Genomic DNA, 6,154 nt, shown 5'->3' with positions numbered 1-6,154 from the left:
CATTTTGACTCCCAACCAAGGATAAGTGACACGTGTGGAATAGGGTCTGGGATACCTGTGCTAATACTGAACAGCTAGCCTTTCAATCAATGTTAAATCACTTGGAGTGAATGGAAGGGGAGATTCCCACTATAACCTGGTGATATGTGAGCGGGAGGGGGAGCGGGAGCGGGAGGAGGAGGGGGAGGGGGGTCTCAGGAGTGAGAACGCTTCCCACTCCGCCATGTTGTAAACAATGTCCCACTTGGTGTCTGTTTGCTGTCTCCAGGGTAAAGATTCAGATCCCTTTTTCTATCTCCGGTTCAATCTCAATCCCACGGGAACTGGGGACGGTCAACCCTTTGTCCTTTTGTTTTTATTTGTCTGGGAGGAATCAGTCAGTCACTCCCTCGCCTTGTGTTTAGGAAAAGGAGCAAATTTCTGTCAAACAGTTAAAGTCAAATCTTGACAATTCTGTTTTGTTCCCCCGTCCAGTCCATAAACCACGATTATCCCCCCCCTCTATCCCGTATTTTATTCCCAATCCCTGATGGGAATAGGGAGAGTGGATTTTCAGAATGTTGCTGATCCTTCTCTCCATCTCCCTGTGTTTTTCCCGGGTCTCTCCCGGTAAGTACAGAATTCAGATTTCCATTCTCTCTCTCTCTCTCTCTCTCTCTCTCTGTGTCTGGGGTGAATGTGAATCTCTTGGGGAGAGTTTGAAATGGGGGATGTTTGACCAGCCGCCTGTTATACAGCCAGCCTGATCTTTTACACATTGAAGGCAGCACAGTCTGGAAGACTCTGATGGGATTTGTGTCCAGGTCTCCTGACAGCAGGGTGTAGAAACCCCGAGATCAGAGAAGCTCCGAGCAAATGGGAAATGGTTCCAATGGACAAGTTTAATTTTCACATCGATTGGGAGAAGCCAAACAGCTTAATCATTCCTGGTCTAAAGTCTTGTAACCACTGCGGGGAGGAGAGGATACTCCATGTTTAACCCAGCCCAGGCTCAGCTGTGATGCCCTCATGGTTGAATAGGCCGGGTTATCTCAGACACCAACATCCTACTGGCTGTGTATAAGGGGCTGATTAAAAAGCTCAGTGAAGGACAGTGGGGATCCTGCTCTGGATTATCCATACCTCTGTTGACAGAGAGACTGTTCACACAGTGACTATCCCCCGTGGTCTCACACTTCATGCTCCCAAATATTCCTGTTTCTTAACATTTCAATCCAGATTCACTCTCACCACTTCTTTTGTGGTTTTGGTGATAATCTGCAGACCTACCTTTGGTTCAACTAACTTTTTCACTCTGCATCAGTACAAGTGACAATAATAAACTCAAAAATCACTCCAGATGTTCATTGGTCAGGACGGGCTCCTCAGTATCTCACTCCAGATGTTCCCTTTTTCAAGATTAGTGATAGACCGGGTGTTTCCAAGGATACTGTTCCAGGTCAGTGATCGACCCCGGGTTTGTGATGGACCACATTTGCGCAATTGCTATTAAATTTAAGTGATAGGTCAAGTTGTGCTGGGTGTTGCTGGCTGGGCTCGCATTTATTGCTCATCCCAAGTTAGAATCATACAATGCAGAAGAGGCTCTTTAGCACATCAAGTCTGTATTGCCAAATTTACATTAGTCCCACTCCACAGTGATAGACCCATAACCACAAATGAGCTCATTAAGTACTCATCCAAATGCTTGTTAGAGGATATTAAGTTTCTCATCTCAACTTCCATCCTAGGCAGTACACTCCAGATTCCTCTCCCTCTCGGTGAGAAAGGCTTTTTTTCCAAATCCTGCCTCTCTCTTTAAAGTTTTGCCTCATTGTTATTGACACTTCAGAAGGCAGCACTTGACCTTGAGAGGTGCCTTCCTGAACTGAAAAGACCTGTGGCATTTAGATACATCCACAGTGCTATATATTAACCAAAAATGCAGGAATAGCGATATATTTCCAAATGATGGTGTCTGGTCTGGAGGTGAATTTTCAGCGTGTTCCCATGCATTTGTTGCCATTGTTCTTGACGATAGATGTCACAGGTTTGAAAAGTTCTGTCAGAGGAGTCCTGTTGAGTTGCTGTAGTGCATCTTGTAGATGGTGCACACTGCAACTGTGCATCAGTAGTGTAAAGAGTGCATGTTGTAATCATCGGATGTGGTAAGAATTTTATGGGGAGTCAGGAGGTGAGTTACTCACTGCAGAATTCCCAACATCTGATCTACTTCTGTAGCCACAGCGTACATGTGGCTTATCCACTTCAGGTTGTGGACAATGGTAACCTCAAAGAAGTTGATCTTGAGGTTTTCATTAATGGTAACACCATTGAAGATCAAAAGGAGATAGTCGCATTCTAACCTAATTCACTTGGCCAGTACATGACACCTGCCTTTTACCTTCCCTTCTTTAATACTCGTTGGATAAAACTCCCAATTAAGATTTACAAAACAACACTTCTCATCTCAAAACCAGGCAGTTGGAGGTTTTTGTCTTCGGGTCTTCCTGTGTCGTCTTTTCTCCTTATTAGGAATTTCTGCGTCACAAGTTACTGATTGAAAAGGTAATTTTAAGAGAGATTTTTTCCAAGCAGTCTGTTGCATGCTAGGCCTTGGCAGTTCTCCTCTCAGCTGTTCAGTTTTCCCCAGTCTTATAATTCAGAACATCGGATTGTGTCATTGGCTTCTAAGATTGTCAATATACTCAACTGAAATTAGATTGGAGTTTGACTTTTTTGGGATATAGTTTAAACTGATTGGCCGAATTCAACTTTGCGTTTTTGTCTCATACCAACTCAGCGAGTGCTGTTTGTTCTTAATCAAAATGTTACTTTGTAAATTCTCCAGCACTCTGTGTACTTGCCGCATCCTTGATACTCTTAAATGTACACTCACATCTTCATTACAAAGGACATCAATTTCCTCCACAAATGGAGATTCAATCACAGCCCGATGTGAGATTGTGATCACCTAAATCGAGTTGTTGTTCATATTCCACATGAATGCATATGTCAGAAGAAAGAGGGTAGCAAGGGAAAGAGTAGGCCCACTCAAGAACAAAGGAAGGAAGTTATGTGGGGAGCCACAGGAAGTGGGAGAAATCCTTAGTGCAGGTCGTTCTGCTATAACGCACATTTCATTAATTCAAGTTTGCTGTAAAGCGATTTCCAAATTGGGGATACTGTGTTTCTAAAGTGCAAACGTTTAAACTGTGTATTGGTTATAACATGATTCAAGTCTCATTAGTTTAAATGGCTCTGCTGTTGCGCAATCTTCCTAGAACGTGCAATTGCTCAATATAACTACAGTGTTATCGCCGAATCAACTCCAGTATTCACCAAGGAGAAGGACTTAAATGATGTTGAGGTCACGGATGAATGTGTGAGTACTCCAGAGAATGTCAATATATGGAAGTAAGAAGTATTAGGTATCCTAAATGGCGTTAAGATAAACAAGTCCTCAGGATCAGATGGGAACTATCGCAGGTTACTGCGAGAGGCCAGGGAAGAAACAGTAGGGGCATTAGCAGATAACTTCACATTCTCTTTGACTACAGACAAGGAAGATTGGAGACAAAGCAATATCGTTTCCTTGTTTAAGAAAGGAAACAGGATAATCCAGGAAATCCTAGGCCAATGAGCCTGACGTCCCTGGTGGGAAAGCTCTTGAAGAAGATACTGAGGGACAAGGTATATGCTCATTGGAAGAAAATGGACTAGTGAGTCATAGGCAGTGTGGTCTTGTTTGGAGAAAGTCATGTCTCATCAACCTGATTGAATTTTTTGAAGAGGTGACAAAGATAGTTGAGGGAAGGACTGTGGATGTAATTTATATGGACTTTAGTAAGGTATGTGATAAAATCCCACATGGCAGATTGGTTTAAAAAAAACTAAAATCACATGGGATTCTGGGTGGGCTGGCTAGATGGATACAAAAATAGCTTGGTCATGGAAGATATAGGGTAGCAGAGGAAGGATGTTTTTCAGAATGGAGACTGGTATCTATTGGTGTTCCACAGAGTCAGTCTTAGGTCCTCTGTCGTTTGTAGTATATATATACGATCTGGAGGAGAATGTGGGTGGTTTGATTAGTAAGTTTGCAGATGGCATGAAGATTACTGATGGTGCCGATGATTGTGAAAGAATACAAAGGATACTGATTAGCAACTTGGGCACAGAAATGGCAGATGGAGTTTAATGCAGACAAATATAAGGTGATGCATTCTGGAGCATCAAAATTAGGTGTGAATTATCCTGTAAATGCCAGAGCCCTTAGAATCATAAACATACAGACAACATCTGGGAGTGCAGGTCCACAGTTCCCTAAAAGTGGTAACAAGGTGGCCAAGGTGATTAATAAGGCATGTGGCATGCTTGCCTTCACCTGCTGGGACATGGAGTACAAGTGTTGGCAAACAATGTTACAACTAAATAAAACCCTTATGGACAGATGATTGATAAATGTACACACCTGTATATAATAATGATAAATTCTGATCTCTGTATGTAAATGTTTACGTTTGTATGGCATGACCAATTGTACAGACCATCAAATTATTTTATGAATAAAGTATATTTTTGAAATAAAAAATACTACATAAAACCCTTGATAGGCCACATTTGAAGTCTTTGTGCAGTTTTGGTCACCACAGTACCAGGAGAATGTGGAAGCTTTGGAGAATGTGCAGAGAAGGTCACCAGGATGTTGCCCAGTCTTGAGGGCATTGGCAATAAGGAAAGGTGCAGAAGACTAGGGTTGTTTTCACTGGAAAGACAGCAGCTGAGAGGAGACCCAGTGAAGATCTACAAAATTATGAGAGGCATAGATAGGGTGGATAGTCAGAGGCTTTGTCCCAAGATTGAAGTTTCAATTGCAAGGGGGCACAGGCTGAAGGTGAGGGGGAAAATTTAAGGGGGATGTGCAAGGCAAGTTTTCATGCAGAGAGTGATAAGAGCCTGAAACACACTCCCGAAGGAGATGGTGGAAGCAGGCACACTGGCGTCCTTTAAGAGGTATCTGGATGGTCACATGATGAGGGAGGAAATAGAGGAATGCGAACTGAATAAGAGCAGAAGGCTTTTTGTTTGTTTAGTTAGGATGTGATGATGGGCACAGGCTTGGAGGGCCAAATGGCCTGTTCCTGTGCTGTATTTCTCTTTTTTTTTATGGTTTTGAATGTGGTCTCAGGAAGTTGGGGCAGAATTGAAAATAGTTCATATGCAGCTATGACTTGGTTTAAATTTGTCAAGATGCTGTCTGTCATGTGCAAGACAGAGAAGAGAGGCTGCAACATCTAATTCAGACTCATAATTTATTTGATTCAGGCAGAATTCTGACAATGTGTTAAAGTGATCGATTATTGGAGATTGTCATTGTGAGAATGGGGCTCACTTTGATCAGGTGGTGGTTTGTGTAAATGTTTATTACACTCACTCATTCACTGATCTACACGGCAGTCTCTGGCATTAAGAATTTTCCTGACGTGACTAATATTTTGATAGTCAGTGGAGTTCAACTCAATTATTATGATGCTAATATTCATCGGATGATCCCCAGGCAGCAGTTCATAGAAGACTATTTTGATACAAAATACTGGAACTATTACACAGATGTTGAGAATAAACGATCAGACATGACGTAGGAGAATCTGAACGTATGATGAAAAGTACAAAGCAGACGTCTGGTAAGATCAGTGATATGGAATTTCTGAAGGGTATTGTTGACTGTGATGTAGGTGGTGCCCCTCTGAGTTCTGCATTAGAAGGTTGTAGGTACAAAGCCTACCCCAGGGCATTAACAGCAATTAAACTGAACATGCCAGTTCAGTCTTCAGAGTGCTGTGGTGCTAAGTTGCTGTCTTTCATACAAGATGCTGAATCGAGTCTCTGTCAGCTGTATGTAGAAAATCTTTTGGAGAAGAGAAGAGAAGTTATCCCCAACATCCTGGTCAATGTTAAACTTCAGTTAGTGTTATCAAGCCAGATTATTTGATCATTAATCGGTTCCGGTTTGTGAGAACCTTTCTAGATGCAAAAGCTCCCTGATTTCCTCCTTTAAAATGATTACTGAAATTAACGAGCTGTATTACATTTCAGCATGTCCTGAGATCAAGAAACTTGCTTTTTAAATACAAGTCTTATGTCATTCTTTTTCTTTTCGGTGAGTGTCAGG

The 6,154-nt window shown here is 42.1% G+C and overlaps 1 pseudogene across 1 annotated transcript in view; it reads left to right on the top strand.

Annotated features, from left to right (window-relative positions):
- The first annotated feature begins 231 nt into the window (after positions 1–231).
- Positions 232–6,154, top strand: part of LOC122546593 (class I histocompatibility antigen, F10 alpha chain-like) — a 49,566-nt pseudogene continuing 43,643 nt past the window's right edge. The window contains exons 1-3 of the transcript XR_015752989.1: positions 232–609; positions 1,891–1,908; positions 5,425–5,636. The product of XR_015752989.1 is annotated as a class I histocompatibility antigen, F10 alpha chain-like (transcript). The remainder of the gene's footprint in view (positions 610–1,890; positions 1,909–5,424; positions 5,637–6,154) is intronic.

This window comes from Chiloscyllium plagiosum, unplaced genomic scaffold (assembly GCF_037043375.1).
Source record: "Chiloscyllium plagiosum isolate Xiang-an unplaced genomic scaffold, Cpla_swu_hap1 HiC_scaffold_35, whole genome shotgun sequence".
NCBI lineage: Eukaryota > Metazoa > Chordata > Chondrichthyes > Orectolobiformes > Hemiscylliidae > Chiloscyllium > Chiloscyllium plagiosum.
This window is presented reverse-complemented; position numbering and strand designations above follow the sequence as displayed.